Source organism: Zonotrichia albicollis, chromosome 37, assembly GCF_047830755.1.
Source record: "Zonotrichia albicollis isolate bZonAlb1 chromosome 37, bZonAlb1.hap1, whole genome shotgun sequence".
NCBI lineage: Eukaryota > Metazoa > Chordata > Aves > Passeriformes > Passerellidae > Zonotrichia > Zonotrichia albicollis.
Genome location: NC_133855.1, coordinates 864,166 through 884,039, shown reverse-complemented (window position 1 = coordinate 884,039; position 19,874 = coordinate 864,166). Strand labels below are relative to the sequence as shown.

Here is a 19,874-nt window from a genome sequence, read left to right as displayed (position 1 = left end):
CTGCTCTGCCCTGCCCAGCCTGGTTTCCATTGCCACCAAGCTGAGACAGGGAAAAGTGGGAGCACAGATTCAGGAAAGCAGAGACCCAAGCAGGAAACCCTAGCCCTGAATGAGTTCATGAAAACTCCCCTCAGAAATGAGCTGGGCATGAGCTGGAGCTCAGAGCAGCTCTGGCTGCAGCCCCAGCTTCACCCCCTGCAGCCGTCCCTGGCAGCACAAGCCGTCCTGCCCTGTCCCTCTGACGGTGCCCAGGGCAGCCCTGCTCTGCAGCACATCCTCCTCCTCCTCCTGTGCCACAGAGAACTCACCACGTAGACGACTGTGAAGATCTTTCCCCAAGTGAAGTCTCAGCTCAATGTCTTCCCAATCCTGATTGCCTTCAGCCTGTCTCTTCCTGGCTCCTGTCCCCTCAGTGCCTGCAGGCAGAGCCCTCAGCCCTGCTGGGCTGGGAGAGGAGCTGGCCCTGGGTAGAGCTGTTCCTTTAAAGCTCAGCAGCACAGACACAGCACAAGAACTTTAATGAGCCTCTTGGGGATTTGGGACTGTTTACATCAGATTCAGTCCCTGAGAGAGTGTTCAAAAAACTTCTCAAGAACACAAAATTAAATTGAAACTCTGAACTTTCTTGAAGTTTTAATGGGTCCCACTGAGGGACGCAGCTGAGAAAGTGTCCCCAGCTTCCAGGTAGAGCAGAACACTGGAGGCAGTGATGAGAGCTGGGCACAAACATGGCAAAGGTGTCTCTGGTGCTGAGCAAAGCTGGATGTGTTTGAGGAATGCCAAGGGCCAAGGCCTGAGCCCCAGCCCCTGGCCAGGCAGATGCTGTCCCTCCCTCCTTGCTCAGGGCTCTTGCCGGGATGGGCACTGGCATGTGGGGATGTGCAATGCCAGGGGCAGGAGCATGGGGCGGCCCCTGCCAGGCTGCTGAGCAGGGACAAGGAGGCAATGAGGCCCCAGGCCTGCAAGGGTCACTTGTCTCCTGCTCCTGCCTCAGGCCCAGGCCCAGCAGCCATGGCCAAAGTGCTGCCCAAGTTGGCTCTGGCAGGGCTGTCTTGCAGCTGCTGCACATGCCTGTGCCCTGTGCAGCCCAGGCTGTGCTATGGTGTCCCTGCCCTGCGCCTCTGTCCCTGCAGGCTCTGGGGAATGGCTTCCCCTGTACCTTTTGGACACATACCTTGGCATATTGGAATGTTGTCCACATGGATGGCTACAGAGCACCAAAACATAAATTCTCATCCCTTTTTTTCTGAAAATAAAGGATCATTAGTCCCTATGTTATCCTTCTGTGTTTTTCATTATAATGAAACTGACTTTTCTGAATGGAAGGGTGTCCTTCTTTGTGTGTAATATCTAATACAAAGGTAAAAATATTTAGGAATCATTTAAGGCATTGGCATTCATGACCATGGCACTCCAGGAAGGGGCCAAGTTAGAATCCATGCGTTTTTAAATACAACTATTTTTCTGGAAGCTTGAAACTTAACTGAAGAGGACAACAGGGAAGTGACATTGTCCTGTAGTCTTATGGTGATTCTTTTTTAAGAAATTCATGTGTAAAATTATAACTAACCTGATGTCACGTGTATTTTTAGAGGAAAAAATGGGTGATTAGGGGAACTAAGGCCTATCCATAAGGCCTTAGTTACCATTCTATAAATCTTTAAATTACTGAGCCCCAAAGGATAAGTTATCATGGTATACCATGATAAAGGGTACGTTTATCAACCCCCTATGGATCACTGTTTATCTGGCCTTTGGACATGTTCATACAGACATGTTCATACACACAGACAAGAGTGCAAAAAGGTTTCTCATCTTACTCCACCACATCCCACTGCCTCTGCAGAGCAGTCAGAAAATGCACATTGAGTCTAATGAGGAAACAGGGTACTGTGGAACAGTGCAGGGTACAGGTGCAAGGCAGGGCCTTACAAGCACACTGATCACCATTTATCAGCATCTCTCAGCATGACTGACTCTACTTATTTTATTATTCCTGTATTTTCCTATGTCTATTTCTCTCCAAACCACCCTGATCCCTCCCTTTTTCTTCTTTGGTTCTTCCCCTAACATTCCATATTAAGTCTAGTGAAATTCAAAAATGCTGCTTCCTTGCACCCCAATATTAACTCTGTACCACTATGCAGTAATACCAGCCATTCTGCAAAGCAATCTGTCAGGATCTGTCCTAGTGACCAGATGACCTGATGGTTCATAGGAATGATCTCAGAGTGCAAAAACCAACATGGTACAAAGGGGTTTGCAGTGATAGTCAAATCAAATGCAGTTTTATTGAAATAACCAGAGCGAAAATGCAATAGAGGGATTAAGGGAGAGAAAAAGATAGAGAAAAAGGAGAGAGAGAGGGAAGGAGAGGGGATATAGCTCCCAACGCAGAGACGAAGTCCTTTGGTCCAGTCCAGTCGAGGGTCTGCCTGCTACGCTGGGGAGATCTCAAAGGCTCTAGCTAACTCAGAGGATTTTATTGGTGAAAATTTGGGGGGGGGGGGGAACAGATACAATAGGAAACAGATGTAACAGGAAGTCCATGTTCTCAGCAGTAAATGAAAGCCATTGTTTTCTTGCTCCAGTGGTCACAACCTGCAGGCAAACATCTCGCTTCGGTCAGCTTGCCTCCCCCACACGCCTCTCCCGGGCTGGAGGTTTCAGTCCCAGTCCTTGGAAGGAGCAGAGGGGCCTTTTAGGAGTTTCATGTCTCAGTCCTTGATGGAGAAGCTTCTTACATCTCAGTCTGTCTGTCACGGTGGTTGTAAAACAGGTGAGGGTCTTCTATGGGAGACCACCTGAAACACAGGAGAAGTCCAGCCCGGCCAAGAGGTGGGACAGCTCCCAGAGCTGCTATTGTTGCAAACGGGGCACTGTGCCCCCTTCTTAGCATACACCAAACACATCTGTGAAAACAATAGCTTAACACTGAGCTTTCAGATCTCAGGGCCCTGTTGGCGTGTGACTTTTTTCCTTCAGAGCCAGAGATTCTAGACAGTGGGGGGGTCTTCTCTTCAGTGGTCTCCCAAGGACGATCGTGAGGCAGATGAGGGAAAATTCTGACAGACTCTCACACAACCCCGTGACTCACGATTGTCTTGAAGGGATCTTCATCAGCAGAGCTCTGGAGTGTTGCTGATCAGTCTTGCCATACGTTGGTAGTATACCCAGAAAAGCAGAGACAATATGAGAGTTGAGAGAGAAAAGAGAAAAGGAGGAAAAAAAAAAAAAGGATAGGAAAAAGAAGGGGAAAAAGGGAGACAATAAACAAACATAATTAATATTGAATGTCATAACAATTTTCACAAATAGTTAATCAATTAAAACATTGTTTTTATAACAATTTCAAAAAATGGTTAAAACAAATCACAAATAATCAAAGCAAAAGCAATAAACAAATCATAATATAAGCATTAGCTTAAAAAAAATCTAAAACAATTCACTAAAAATCAAAAATTATTTTCACAAAATCATAAAAGAAAGTCAGGATTACTGTAAAACACATATGCTAAATTCATAATTGCTTTGTGCCAAATATCTTAGGGATTTCCGCAGTGAAGGGGGCATCAGCCAAATTGTGTGCATTAACTATAGACGTCAATCTTGTCAGCTGTTTCACTATCTTCTAATTCATAATGACTAGGATTGCTGATAAAAATGAAACCAAACAGAATTAGTATCAAAAGGATAACAATGGGATGACACACACACTGTTCAGGACACCTGTGGCAGTAGGAGACCACCCAAAAGAGTATCCCACCACCCGTGCTTGACATCTTTCTTCACTCTTTCCAAGACACGGTGTGTCTTACATTGTGATGAACATGCACTGGGGTCTTCTGTCTGCTTTCCTTGATTTTCTTGAGGATCTCAACCAAGTTCTGATGGAGCAGCAGTTGTCTTACCAAAGAAGGTTTCATCTCAATAGGAGTAGGCATCAGTTTGTGAATCATTGTGTAGTTAGATTGCAATAGGTAGTGAGAAGTGACTGGGGCTTCACAAGAAAAAGTCACATCCTGAAATCTTAGTAAAGTTACAAGCACAGAAATTTGAATGATTTTTAGTATCTACTACATTTTCTACAAGGACAAGATCACAGATAGTTCTAATGCATGCACATCCATTGCCTATGTATATAGGAACTGTTTCAAAAGCCTCATTAGGACAAATTTCAAAATGACAGATATTTTGCTCTGTATCTTAACAAATGTCTTGAGCTATGATTGCATTGCTTTCACAGATGAACTCTTATTGTTCTCGGGCAATACAAGATTCCAAATTAATAGTTTACCATTTCTTACCAATTTGATGGGCTCATTCTCTATGTTCAGAAAAAATAGAGAATGGCTCCGTCGTAATTCAGTTCTAGTGCTATAACAGGGAAAATCAAATGCACTGAGGCATTGTGTATGGTTAACACAAAAACTGTGGCTGTATTTAAAATGAGGTCTCAGGTCAAATTTTACTAGGTTCCACAAGGATTGGAATTCTCTTTCAAAGTCAGCGGCACGGTCCCAAATTATTTTCCAAATTTCAGTGAGAAAAGTGCTTTCTTCACCTTTTCTTATAATTAAAGCAGAAACTGACTGCATCTACAATTGTGCCTGGATACAGCTGAGAGCCAAAGAAACATTGTTTTGTGTAGCACCGAGTGTATCAATTATCAATTTGTGATCATTTACATTTATCTTCTCCCAATTTGATAATATGTTTGATAGCAGCCACTGGTGTGTTCACAAAAGCCAATAAGAATGACTGCAGTGGTTACTGTAATTTGATCAAATCTCTAATTGTGACAGCCAATTTATTCAAGTTCAATTAATTCACATGTCATGTGTAATATCATCACCTGGTGTTACCATAAAGGGAGGGGAAAACATTATTTCTGTTGTCCATCACTAGTGTTATCATGGTTTATCAGGTCTTCATGTCCCTCGGAGTTCTTCTGAAAAAGTAAACCCAAGAGACTCTGCCATGAAAAGGCAGAAAATTAGAACAATGGAATGGTCAGAGCGGTTTTGAACAGCAGTGGTACTTCCCCTGCAGCAGCAGTGAGTCCACCAAAACCAGGTTATCCAGGGTAATGTACTGGATTCTTGAAATCATCTGGTCTCTGTAGTGAAGGAATTATGCTTGGAGCTGTCGGACAAAAAGCAGTGATTTTGGAGCACTCATTTACCACCCATCTATAGTAAGAGGTGTGAGAAGTCCATTCAGCCTTTTCACCTTCTGCCCAGTCCTGCACACTTTTGACAGTAAAGTGAGAAACATTATCAGATTGAATTTCCTGTGGTTTTAGGAAAATCCCAAACCATCCTTGCACTGCTTTAACGGTATTATTTCCTGTAGCTCTTTTAAAAGCATCGGCCTGGACCAACCCAAATATAAACATAGCACAGGACTCGGTGTAAATACAGACAAGAAAGTAATTTTGTCCCTCCCTTTGGAAAACACACCCAACAGTTAACAGTTCCTCAACCTGAGAACTGTCTTCCTTTCTGTTAGCAGAAGCGGGGGAGAGAAAAGGGGTTGCTTTAGTCACAGAGGCAGGTTTATTTTGGCTGCTACCCAAGCTCCCAGTTTCTTGGATTGCCCACTTCTCCTCCACCTCCCTGGGAGCCAAGCCAACCACAAACACCCCCCCTTCCCAGGCAGGGTACCTTTTGTCAGCATCTTTGAAACCACAGGAATAAAAACCAACAGTCTTTGTCAGACCTTCAGGACCCCGCTGCCAAATGTGTACTGAAAGTTGTGAGGAGGCAAATCCCCACTCCTCCTGAAAGGGATCTGTGGGATGGATAGGGTCCAGTGCCTGATGAGCTGTCACTTCAAAAATCAGAAATTGCAATGTTTCATTCTGAGAAGAAGTCCAATCTCATTTTATTCCTTTTCTCAGCAAGTCATAAAGGGGAACAAAAGGGTCATTCTGGTTACTAAGAAATTTATCTGATCTTTCTATGGGAGACATAGCTACTATGGTTTTCTGAAGGAGAATTGCTGTAGGTTTAAGTGTTCTGGAAGCCCTTGAGTTAAAGAGGTCATAATTTCAGGCTTTACAGGGGATTGGATTGGAGATTCAAAACTAGGAATTAATTTCTTTTCATGAATCAATTGCAGGCAGCTGGATTTGTGAATGTTTTCCCAGAGTTGGTCAGGGTTACCGACCAAAGGGTCTCTCCTTTCCAAGGGGTTAAGCCCCCCTGCCCAATGAGCTGTGTGCTGATTTGGGGACCATGGGATGAGTCTGTCTGCTGTTGTTAGGAACACCCCATGTCCCCAGCACTCACTGGCTTCTTGTTCTGACAAAAGAATTTGATCTTCCCCAGTGAGAGACACTTGACAAATGTGTTCTGTTTCAGATTTTTGGGGGAGAAGCCCATACTGCTTTGCAAGTTTTGTTGATTCAGTAGCAGTGTACAGGATTTCTTTAGTGGTTATGTGCAGGTCAAGATCTTCATTATTGATATAGTTGCATTCTGTTTTAGTTAGAGGTTTTATGCTATTACAACAGTGTTTCCGCCAATTTTTCATCAGAGCTAATTCTTTCTGAGGGCAATTTTGACTAATGTGAGGAGTTTTCTTTCTCCTCTGTTTCTTTTGAGAAATCAGTGTTCTGTGAATTTTTAACATGCTCCTCTCTCAGGGCAGCCCGTAACAAGTTATTTACATTTCTTTCTTCATCCAACTGTTTTTGCAAAACTTAACTAGGTTTTGGAGGGAGTCTATGATAGCATTTTCCTCACCTTTTTGCTTAAAGCGAGTTTCTATGGCTGCTGTGAGGCAGGCGCACAAGACTGAGCAGAGGATGGTTTTATTTGTGCCCAGTTTGAATTTTGTTTCATGTTGCAAAGAAGATAGTCTATCAATAACATTTTCTAAGTGAAACCAATGGTAGCTTGCCCATTTTTCTCCCCCTGGAGAAGGTGTGGCATTGTATTTAGCAAGCAGAGTATAAAATTCAGCTTTACCTTTTGCAGTGAAGTTTTTAGTCATTTTGTGAGGGGATCAAAGCTACACCAGGGAATTAACTTAAGTTACACAAATCACACAGCCTTTCCACTGTCCCCTTGCTTCCCTGGGTAGTTGAAGAGACAGAATCAGTCTGGGAGGCTCTGTGAGGTTGCTTCAAATTTGTCTCTTCCTTCCCAGACAGTCCAGATACACTCACACGAACACACGCACACAAATGTTTTCTTTGTGAGGGGACCAGAACCTACAACAGGGGGAAAGCCACTCAGCCTTTGCTGGGCTGCCCCTCACTCCCCTGTGTAGGTGAAGGGACAATATCTGTCTAAAAGGCACTGCTCAATTTCTTCAGGTCTGTCCCTTCCCTTTTAGACAGTCGAGGTACACAAATACAGCAGAAACAGGTTCAGATTCACTCAAATACAACAGTAACAGGATCAGGATCAGGATCAGGATAAGGATCAGGATCAGTGTCGGTATCAGATCAGTATCAGTAACAGTTACCATTGTTTTGAACTGAGAGATCTCTTGTGCCAATTCCGGAGACAGAGCACTCAATTTAGCATGAGATTTGCCTGCAAATCTCTCTGTCTATCAAAATTCTGTCCGTGACGCCAATTTAATGTCAGGGTCCGTCCCAGTGGACAGATGACCTGATGGTTCGTAGGAATGATCTCAGAGTGCAAAAACCAACATGGTACAAGGGGGTTTGCAGTGATAATCAAGTCAAATGCAATTTTATTGAAATAACCACAGCAAAAATGCGATAGAGGAATTAAGGGAGAGAAAAAGACAGAGAAAGAGCGAGAGAGGGAGAGGGGATATAGCTACCAACGCAGAGATGAAGTCCTTTGGTCCAGTTCAGTCGAGGGTTCGCCTGCTATGTTGGGGAGATCTCAAAGGCTCTAGCTAACACAGAGGTTTTTATTACTGAAAATTGTGAGCGGGGGGAAACAGATACAATAGGGAACAGGTAGTCCATGTTCTCAGCAGTAAGTGAGAGCCATTGTTTTCTTGCTCCAGTGGTCACAACCTGCAGGCAAACATCTCGCTTTGGTCAGCTTGCCTCCCCCACACACCTCTCCCGGGCTGGAGGTTTCAGTCCCAGTCCTTGGAAGGAGCAGAGGGGTCTTTTAGGAGTTTCATGTCTCAGTCCTTGATGGAGAAGCTTCTTACATCTCAGTCTGTCTGTCACGGTGGTTGTAAAACAGGTGAGGGTCTTCTATGGGAGACCCCCTGAAACTCAGGAGAGTCCAGCCCGGCCAAGAGGTGGGACAGCTCCCAGAGCTGCTATTGTTGCAAACGGGGCACAGTGCCCCCTTCTTAGCATACAGCAAACACACCTGTGAAAACAATAGCTTAACACTGAGCTTTCAGATCTCAGGGCCCTGTTGGCGTGTGAATTTTCTCCTTCAGAGCCAGATATTCTAGACAAAGGGGGGGTCTTCCCTTCAGTGGTCTCCCAAGGACGATCATGAGGCAGATGAGGAAAAATTCAGACAGACTGTCACAGTGAATTACATTGATTTAGACCAAGGAACATATTTTACAACAAAGATTATTAAACAGATGGCTAATGTGCTAGGCCATTCGGTGGGAATACCACACTATGTGGCATGCCCAAAGCTCAGGACAAGTGGAAAGGATGAATCAGACCTTGAAAGCGCAGTTGTCTAAATAAATTTTAGAAACTCGGATGTCCTGGCTGAAATGCCTACCTTTAGCCTTGCTTAATATCAGGACGATGCCTCATTCAGAGACAGGGCTCTCACCCTTGCAGATGCTATATGAAATGCCATATAGACATGAGATGCCGGCAGGACACCCCAGGCTTGAGGATTGTCAGATTCAACCATATTTGTTGGCAATCAACAAAAATTTGTGGAACTCAGGAAACAAGGGATAGTATCTCAGAGTGCTCCTCTGGGATTCGCTATCCACAAAATCCAGTCGGGTGACAGAGTGCTTGTGAAATTGTGGAAGGAGGTATCCCTCTCTCCGCACTGGGAAAGTCGCTTTCTTGTGCTCCTGACAACAGACACGGCCATTCGGATGGCGAAGAAAGGCTGGACACACGAGTCTAGGGTGAAGAAAGTCGAACATCAGGAGGAAGCGCCCGAGTGGAGAGTCACTTCTTCCCCAGGCGACTTGAAACTCAAACTCCAACGTCCTTGTAAATGACTGACGGTGAATGGATAGGTTGTATTCTGACTCTGTGTGCTATCCGTTTGTACATTTCAAGTGTGAATATTGTCAGAGAGCTTTTATTGTACACTGCAGAAGGGGGCAGAGGCCAAAGGGATTGTGCACCCAGTGTATGGAAGAGGAGCTTGAGCTGACTGACCGCATTCTAACCCCAGCCACAGATTTAGGAATTATCGAATTAGATTCACAAGAGTGGTTCCACATTTTCCAGAACGGGGTGCGTGGAAAACTCAAATCTAAGGCAGAAATATTGGATGTGGAGTGCCGAAAGTCAATCAAGGTACCGTGCAGCTCAGATGCCATCAGAATTTCAAGGCAGGGCGCCTTTTAAAGGAGGTAAGCGGCTAGGTCAGAGAATGTATTCCCTGAAGAATACTCCTGCTGCTGTGAAGATGGTCTTCCTGGCCACTGGTAGTACCTCAGGGGGTGGAGGCAAAGGCAGAGGAGTACGCCTGGTGGGAATCCTGATTGGCCTGAGCCTAGCCATGTGCAGGATGCAGAGTCAGCACACTGAGGTCCCGATGAGAGGAGGAAATGAGAGCTCCGCATATGAGTGTGGAAATTGCACTCAGGTGGTCCCAGCTGTAAAGGGAACAAGAAACCCTCAGCATACCAAGCCCTGGAAGATTGTCCCAGGGAACCTGGCAGGTACTGTTGGAAGAATGGCATGATGGTCAAATTGTGTGAATTGGAAACAGGGATTTGGTGTATTAATCGCGAGGCAGGGCTAAGGAATGGGCAGTCAGATGAGCACAAACACCAGATACAAAAAAAATGCAGAAATAATGTCCATCTCCATTTGTAACCAATGTAACCGAACCATGTGTGTTGGGGGAAAAATGGAATCGATCTTTGTCCCGTGTCACGAGGTGAATCCATTGTGTTATGACAATGCGAGGCTGGGGATATGCATGATGAACAGGAAAATGTATTGCATGTAAAGAAATGTTAAATTTGATAGCAGATTTACCTTGAGCAGAGAACCAATCATATTGGATTTGGCAGAGGCGAATGATGATAGAGTGTGCCTGCAATATGACAGGGTTGTCTGTTTCATGAAAAATAAAGATGGTGAGGATCCTGAGGGAAGAATGAGAGAGATAATCAGGAATTGAAGTGAAGGGAGTCAGAAATGAGGAGAAAGCAAGTTGAACAGGAAAGATTAAAAAATAAAAACTCTGGGAGAACAGTATGAATTGCTGGAGAAACAATACGCTGATGGGGAGCTACCTTCCCCGGACAGGAACCTGTTCATTGACCTGACGCAAGAGGTTGCAACCAAACTAGGATTGTCAAATTGTTGGATTTGTGGGGGGCTGAAGTCAGCAGAAAACTGACCTTGGAAAGGGGAAGGTTTGGTTCTGGAACAGCTTTTGAAATGGGACAATCCGAGGGTCTCAAAATTGGCACAGAGACCTGAGGGATGGATTTTGGACCAGAGGGTGATTGAAACCATATGTACCAGTCGAGAAGGAAAGAAGGACACCGAAATGGTGGGATGCACCCCGTGTGTGTCTACCCTGACGGTGGACTCAAACACCAAAAGCAAGGTCTGGCAGCCAGAACCCCCTTTGGGGTAATGGCGCAGGAAGAATGAGACAAATTGTGAATGGAACAAAAGGATAGGACTGTGTTGGGTCAAAAATCCTGGAGCCAACCCTTTTCAATCCTTGGAGGGCCTGAGAGAGTACTGGGGAGACCCAGGGAAAATAACCATTAGATGGAAAGCCCTGGATGGAATTTATTGGATTTGTGGAAAGAAGGCATACAGTGAGTTACCCCCAAGGTGGAAGGGATCATGCACTTCTGGCATGATTCGGCCAGTGTTCTTTACTCTCCCTCAAACAAAAAGTAATCTGCTAGAGGCTCCATTATACGAGACCCTGAGAAGGGAGAGGAGAAGCCTGAAAAAGATGATACCAGTGATAAGTGGTAAGCAAACCTGGGAGAAAGAAGAGTGGCTGGCGGCAAGAATAACTGATTATTGTGGACTGGCCACGTGGGCCCAGGATGGAAGCTACAGGTATAGGACTCTGATTTATCTACTGAACTGGCTGATTCAGCTGCAGGCAGTGGTGGAAATTGTTTTGAATCACGCCTCTGAGGCCCTGGGTTTACTTAGTCAGCAGCACACCCAGGTACGGGCATTTGTGTACCTGAATCGAATAGCTTTAGACTATTTGCTGGCTAAAGAAGGGGGCGTGTGTGCAAGGTTCAATGAATCAGAATGTTGTATTGAAATTGATGATTATGGGGAAACCATAAGAGGTTTGGCGGCCGAGATCAAAAAGGTGGCCCATGTCCCAGTTCAAAAATGGAACTCGATTTTACAATCTTCATGGTGGGACAAATTGTTTGATGGGGCCTGGTGGAACAAAGTGATGTTTTTTGTGCTCTGTTCAGTAGCTGGAATCCTATTCCTGCCTTGTCTAATTCCATGTTTTTTTAGACTGATCCACTCTGTGGTCCAGGGAATGCAGATAGCGATAATTCCTGTGGATCCGGAGGGAGCTTCCGGAGGCAACACATCTAAAATCATGTGACTGGGAGAAAGGAAGTATGCCAGCAATGCTGCTGAAGTATTGGCAAAGTTCGAGAAAAAAGCAAAAATGACTGTGAATAATATGGGATAACAGGGTGTTCCACAAGGGGAGTACAGAATAGTGTAAGGGAGCACTCTGATTGTGAAAGACCCTCAGTGGTGGCTGGTAGAAGTAGAAAATGAAAAATTTAGCAATTTGAGAGCATGAATTAAATTGGTGATATAAATGGGGAGGGATTGTAGCATATGATAGAGATAATTCATGCCATTAATGTATAAAATAATGTAAAATCCACACTATGTCTTTTGACCATCCTGGCCGGGAGCAGTGTCTTATTCATATCAAGTTCCTGGACGTTCGTTGAGATAAACATCGGGATTTTAACATAAGAATAGAAGTTTCCAGGCCAATAATCACTGGCTTCCCTGGGTTGCCAGGTCCACCTAAGAGCGATTATCACCTTGACGATTACATCTACCACGATGATCGACAGCGCCACCCTGATGCATGTGAATGCTGACTTCCCCAAAGTCGACTGACAACATCGAGACACCTGGACTGAGTCTTTGTCTACCTCTGCACATGTAAAGCCACGGTTCTGCATGTGGAGAGACACAAAGGACATTCGGTCATTTCTGCCTCGGGAAGAATAAACTGTATAAGAACTTGCTGCGCGAAGCATCATTCATGAACGGGGGAGACTCTGACATTTGGAGGTCAGATCCGTGTTCACCCAGCGCCGATCCCGGGCTCGACACTGACCCTTGGCTGAGGTGGTTTCGACGACCAAACTTCGGTCTCACAGAGAAATTAATAAATCTTTGCTAAATTTTCTTATAAGTTTGGCTTTTAATTTGATCATTTAAAACAGGATGTAACAGCACAGACTGCAGAAAAGATTCCAGATGGTCTCAGAGCCCAGAGAAAGCTGGAGAAAACTGTTAAACTTGGTATTTGGTAGTCCAAGTCTGTATAAAAGAATGCTCTAAAATGTCAGCTTTCAAGAAAATGTCCTAGGTTGATGTTTCCTGTGCTGGTGAGAGTCTTTTAAACTCAGCCATCTCCTGACCTCTCTGCTGTTGCAGTTCCATGGACAGAGGCTGTTGTCTCTTACCCCCTGCCATGGTCAGGCTGGTGTTCAGCCATCTCCAGGACAGCAGGGCCCCATCCCACACCACTGTGACTTGGGAAGGCAAAATCCATCACTCCAAATGTCACCCTTTGCTCCTTCTTGCCAGACGTTTGACACTGGCACTGGGGTTTGCTGCTGGTTGCTGCAGGAAAAGGGAAAACCCTGTGACATTTTGGGGCAGATGGAACCAAGGAAATCCCTGTGACACTGTGGGGCCTGATGGAACCAAGGGTCCTTTGTGACACAGAAAGACCACATGGAGCCAAATATCCATTGTGACAGTTTGGGATCTCATGGAACTCATTGTTCATTGTGACAATGAGGATCCAAGGAGACCATGGTGTTGCTCATTGTTTATGCAAAGCTTTTGCATTAATTATGGAATCATGGAGCCCATTGTGACACAATGGGGCCCCGTGGAACCAAGGGGCCATGGTGGCACTTGGAACTCAGGATGCCACTGTTGAGTACAGAACCTCGTGGAACCAAAAGTCCATTGCCACAGAGCAAGGCCTCATGGAACCATGGAGTGGAAAGGTCTAAAACATTTTCTGCACAGTTCTGCCTTGGGTGAGGGTAATATTATTGTGGCAACTTGGTCTTGGCACACACTTGAGGAGTGTGTATGTTTTCAGTGGGGAAACTCAGCAGTTTTAGATTGCTTAAAAAAATACACAAAGGGGAACCCCCTCTTAGGTTGAGTGCAGCCAGCTGTCCAAGCACAGCAGGCCCCAGGGGAGTGAGGACAGACAGGATGGGGCTGGGAAATGTGCAGTAAGGTTGTCCACACTGGGTCACAGCTCAAGGCACAGCTTCTGTGAGCAGGCCAGAGCTGCTGAGGAGAGACCCTGGATCAATATCAATCACAGAATGCTGAAATTGTCTCTGCTCCAAAGACAGCAGTAATGAAATACACCCTTTAAAATAGGAGTGCATTTTTTTGGAAGCTCTTTGAAATATTTCTACATAACTGAGTAGGAAACCTAGAAACCTAGGAGGGCCAAGGACACTGTTGCTGCTTCAGGCCCCAAAAAGTGCAAACAGTGAATTGAGCAGAGCAGACTGGGAGGATGGGTCTTCACAACCTGAAGCTGTAATTGCATAATTAACCGGAATATGGAAATGGACCAAAGCTAATAAAAGTGTGAAAATGTGTGACCATTGTCCATCTTGAGTATATCCTCAGCCGGGCTCATGTACTGCCGCAGTAGTGTTTCTTTGAAGGCGTTTTAATAAATCCCTACTTTATTCCTGTAACACTGTTCAGCCTCTGTTCTAGGCAGCCTCTCAAGGCATCAAGGCCTGGCTGGCTGGGACACCTGGGGGCCACCTGACAGCTCCAGCTGACACTGGCATGTCGACGGCTGCAGCTCATCAGCCCCTGGAGCAGTGGGGCTCTGGGCTCTCCGTCCTGTGGACAGTACTGTCCTTGTTCTCCAGGTGTCCATGGCCAAAATCAGGATTCCTCCTCCAGATTTCCATGTATGCAAAGATTGTTCTCAGATGAAATCTGCCAGGACTGACAGATCTGGCTGGATTGGCCACCTCTCATCTGCCTTTGAAACATTGGGACCATGTGCTTTTCTTTCTTTAGGGAAAAAAGCACCTTTCACATCCAGGCACCCATGGCCAAAGTTGGGAATCCACCTCTGAGATTCCCTATATCCAGGGATTTCTCCCAGACAAAAGCTGCCAGGAAAGACAGGTCTGGCTGGCCTTGGCTTCCTGAGGACTGGTTCTCATCTGCCTTTGAAACACTGGGGCTCTGTGCTTTCCATCCTAATGAAAAGAACTCTTCTTCCTAGCCAGATGCCCACAGCCAAAACTGAGATTCCACCTCCAAAATTCCCTACATCCAAGGATTTCCCCCAGATGAAAGATGCCAAGAAAGAAAGGTTTGGCTGGCTGGGCCTATGGTGGCCACCTTTCATCTTCTACCAAAACACTTGGAGTTCATGCTTTTTTTTCCTATAGAAAAACCATCCATTTCAAGCAGGTGCCCACAGTCGAAACTGGGACTCCACCTCCTAAACTCCGTCAATCCAAGGATTGTTCTCAAGTGAAAGCTGCCAGGACAGACAGGTCTGGCTGCCCTTGGCCTCTTGGGAGCTGCCTCTCACCTGCTTTTGAAACACTGGGGCTTGCTGCTTTCCTTCCAATGTTAAGGAACTGATATTCTTGTCATGGTGTCCATGGTCAAAATTGAGATTCAGCCCCACAAGATTCTGTATATACAAGGATTCCTCTGTGACAAAAGCTGCCAGGACAAACAGGTGTGTCTGGCCTGTGGCTCAGACAGCCTCTGCTTCTGCCCCTAAAACAATGGCGTTCCATTATTTCCTTCCCATGAAAAAGAATCATCCTTCTTGTCCAGTTGTCCATGTCCAAAGATGGGATCCTACCTCTTAAATTCTGTATATCCGGGGATTTCTCCCAGAAAAAGTCTGCCAACACAGTCAAGTCTGGCTGGCCTTGGCCTTTGGTGACTGCCTCTCATCTGCCCCTGCAACACTGGGACTCAGTTGCTTGCTTCCTGTGGAGACCATTGTGCCACTGTGGGAATTCATGGAACCAAAGGGCCGTTGTGATCCTGTGGGGCACCGTGGATCCATGGAGAGCATTGTGGCATTGCAAGGCCCCATGGAATCATGGAGACCATTGTGACACTGTGGGAATTCATGGAACCAAAGGGCCATTGTGATCCTGCAGGGCACCGTGGATCCATGGAGAGCATTGTGGAATTGCAAGGCCCCATGGAATCATGGAGACCATTGTGACACTGTGGGGCCCCAGGGAACCAAAGGGCCATTGTGACCCTGCAGGGCTTCATGGAAGCACAGGGCCATTGTGACACTGCAGAAGCAAGGAGAACATTGTGACACTGCAGGGCCTTGTGGAACCAAGGGGACATGGAACAGGTCTGGCTGGTTTGGCCTCTCAGGGGCCACCTGACAGGTCCAGCTGATCTTGGAATGTTGAGGGCTGCGTCTTATCAGCTCCTGAATCATTGAGGCTCCATGCTTTCCTTCCTGTGCAAAGAACTGTCTCTCTATTCAGACACCAAAGGACAAAATTGGTAGTCCCCCCTGAAAAATTTCCTGTAGGCAAGGGAAAGGTACACAGAAAAAAACCTGCCACCTCTGCCTGGCATTGGCCTCTGGTGTTCACATCTCATCTACCTCAGAAGCAACAGGGCTCTGTGCCTTCCTTCCTATGGAACAAAAATGGCCTTGTCCAGGGGCCATGGCAAAAACTGGAATTTAGCTGACAAAATTCCATCTATCCCAGGATTGCTCCCAGACATAATCTTGTCATTGAAAGACACCTCAGCCTGGCCTTGGACACTTGTGATATATTCTAACACTATGAGCAGAATGTTTTCATCTGAAAGCACCTTGGAGATGGCTCAAAGATCTCTCAGGCTGGGGTTTGCAGGCCTAGAGAGGACAACCCATACATGGAGGCTGCTATGCCTGGTCTGTGTTGTGAAGAGACTGAGGACAGAACAGGAGTGGCCTGGCAGGGCTTAAAAGTGGGAGTCAGAAATGGTGGAGCTTTTCTCCATAGTGGGAAAAAGGCAGATAGAGAAATTATACCACAAATGCAGCTTGGGAGGCCCAGACAGAACATGATGAGAAAGGAATTTTCCTCCCAGGGAAGGGCTATGGTGCAGAACATCCCCCAGAAGGAGTCTGGGTCATGCCAAAGCTTTGTGTGGGCAGGCAGAGGCAGGCAGGAGGCAGAGCTGTCAGCAAAGGAAGGGGCCAGCCAGGTGGGGCAGCCGGGGGATGCCGACAGCCTGCAGGGACAGAGGCGCAGGGCAGGGACACCATAGCACAGCCTGGGCTGCACAGGGCACAGGCATGTGCAGCAGCTGCAAGACAGCCCTGACAGAGCCACCTTGGGCAGTACTTTGGCCATGGCTGCTGGGCCTGGGCCTGAGGCAGGAGCAGGAGACAAGTGACCCTTGCAGGCCTGGGGCCTCATTGCCTCCTTGTCCCTGCTCAGCAGCCTGGCAGGGGCCGCCCCATGCTCCTGTCCTTGCCATTGCACATCCCCACATGCCAGTGCCCATCCCGGCAAGAGCCCTGAGCAAGGAGGGAGGGACAGCATCTGCCTGGCCAGGGGCTGGGGCTCAGGCCTTGGCCCTTGGCATTCCTCAAACACATCCAGCTTTGCTCTGCACCAGAGACACCTTTGCCTTGTTTGTCCCCAGCTGTCATCACTGCCTCCAGTGTTCTGCTCTAACTGGAACCTAGGGACACTTTCTCAGTCGTGTCTCTCAGTGGAACCCATTAAAACTTCAAGAAAGTTCAGAGTTTCAATTTAATTTTGAGTTCTTCAGAAGTTTTTTAAAGACTCTCTTAGGGACTGAGCCTGATTTGAACAACACCAAATCCCCAAGAGGCTCTTTAAAGTCCTTGTGCTGTGTCTGTGCTGCTGAGCTTTAAAGGAACAGCTCTTGCCAGGGCCAGCTCCTCTCCCAGCCCAGCAGGGCTGAGGGCTCTGCCTGCAGGCAGTGAGGGGACAGGAGCCAGGCAGAGACAGGCTGAAGGCAATCAGGATTGGGAAGACATTGAGCTGAGACTTCACTTGGGGAAAATCTTCACAGCCCTGTGCATGGTGAGTGTGTGGGTGCAGGGCAATGTCCCCTGTGCTCCTGGAGGGATCTCCTGAAGCCAGCACACCCCACAGCCTGGGGGATGTGTCAGGAGGACTCTCCCAGTTTCTCTCTGGCACAGGAGCAGGAGGAGGAGGATGTGCTGCAGAGCGGGGCTGCCCTGGACACCGTCAGAGGGACAGGGCAGGACGGCTCCTGCTGCCAGGGACGGCTGCAGGGGCTGAAGCTGGGGCTGCAGCCAGGGCTGCCCAGGGATGTCCTGCAGAGCAGCTCCTGCAGCCCTCAGGGCTCTTGGCCAGCCCAGGCCATGTGCCACCTGCCAGGGGCAGCTCTCAGCCTGCCTGGCAGCTCCCCATGGATGCTGCAGGGGAGAAGTTGGAGGTGGAAGGAGCCACCCCCATCAGGGCAGATTCCTCCTGCTCTGGAGATGGTGCTGCATGGCCAGAGCTGCTCTCAGCTTTCTCCTCAAGGGAAGGGAAAGGGGCTGTCAGCCTTGGCTGTGTCACTGACACTCCTGCACTATCAGCCTGGGCATCAGCAGATGGGTCTCAACTCTCCCTCAGAAAGTGCCTCCTCAGCCTGCTCTCCCTACAGACAGCAGCAGCAGCACCTTGGCTTGCAGCATCTCTGTTTGTCTGGCCTGCCCTTAAGGCCCTGGTGCCAGGGAGATGCTCCTGGGCAGTGCCCTGTGCTGGGAGGGTTCTGCAGGGCAGAGCTGAGCCCCCACGGCTGGGCTGGGCTTTGCCAGCAAAGGCAGGGAGAAGACTTGGATAGGGAGAAACAGCTCCCAGCAGGCACATCTCGAGGCAGCAGAGAGGCACGCCAGCCTTTCGTATTCCATCCGGTCCAGCTGCATTGGGAAAGAGAGAAGGGTTTGGAAAAACTTATTTTTAAATTGGAGTGTTCACAAAGTCCAGTTTATTTTTCAATACATTTTTAAATGCAGGCACCATGAAACAGACAAGCTGTAATATTCAACAGACTCCTGTGTGGGGACTAGCACTGACTGCAGTGGGGCACAGGGAGCCCTGTTTTCCTTGTGTCTCCCAAGTGTTCAGGCTGAGAGCAGTGCTAAAGATGAGGCAGGTACTCAGCAACACAAACTCAAAATCAAAAAATATTTAGCAAAATTCCCTCACAGGAAGAGAGGTGATTTTGGAGAGATTCCACATAAAATACATAGAATTGACACAAATGGATTAGTCACACTTTGTCAATGTCTTCTTTCAACAGTCCACTATGCCCAGAGTGAAGAAATGTCCAACAGCAGCTCCATCAGGCACTTCCTCCTTCTGGCACTGGCAGACACGCGACAGCTGCAGCTCCTGCACTTCTGCCTCTTGCTGGGCATCACCCTGGCTGCCCTCCTGGCCAACGGCCTCATCATCAGCGCCGTAGCCTGCGGCCACCACCTGCACACGCCCATGTTCTTCTTCCTGCTCAACCTGGCCCTCAGCGACCTGGGCTCCATCTGCACCACTGTCCCCAAAGCCATGCACAATTCCCTCTGGCACACCAGGGACATCTCCTACTGAGGATGTGCTGCTCAGGTTTTCTTCTTTCTTTTCTTTGTGGGAACAGAATTTTCCCTCCTGACCGTCATGTGCTACGACCGCTACGTGTCCATCTGCAAACCCCTGCACTACGGGACCCTCTTGGGCAGCAGAGCTTGTGCCCACATGGCAGCAGCTGCCTGGGCCGGTGCCTTTCTCTATGCTCTGCTGCACACAGCCAATACATTTTCCCTGCCTTTGTGCAAGGGCAATGCCCTGGGCCAGTTCTTCTGTGATGTCCCCCAGATCCTCAAGCTCTCTTGCTCACACTCCAACTTCCGAAATATTTGGATATCATTGCTTGGTGTCTATTTAAGTTTTGGTTGTTTTGTGTTCATTGTTTTCTCCTATGTGCAGATTTTCAGGGCTGTGCTGAGGATCCCCTCTGAGCAGGGACGACACAAAGCCTTTTCCACCTGCCTCCCTCACCTAGCTGTGCTATCCCTGTTTGTGAGCACTGGCATTGTCGCCTACCTGAAGCCGCCCTCCATCTCCTCGCCATCCCTGGATCTGGCCCTGTCAGTTCTGTACTCGGTGGTGCCTCCAGCCCTGAACCCCCTCATCTACAGCCTGAGGAACCAGGAGCTCAAGGCTGCAGTGTGGACACTGATGAGTGGACCATATTGGAAACATTAAACTGGTTGCCAATTTCTGCATATCTCTTGAAATAAAAGTAATTTTTGATACTTCTTGTTGGATTGGTTATGTTTTTTATTCTGTTTTTATTTTTAATATTCTCCCTAAAACAAGGCAATTTTTTTCTGCAATTTCCTCTTTTGATTCTCCAAACTTCACTGTGGCCTCACACTGTGTCAATGAGGAGCTGGTCTCGTAGTGGCCTTAACAAA

General features: G+C 47.4%; 1 pseudogene; it reads left to right on the top strand.

Annotated features, from left to right (window-relative positions):
- Nucleotides 1-18,729: 18,729 nt before the first annotated feature.
- LOC141726623 (olfactory receptor 14A16-like) lies at nt 18,730-19,662 on the top strand (annotated as a pseudogene).
- Nucleotides 19,663-19,874: the final 212 nt, after the last annotated feature.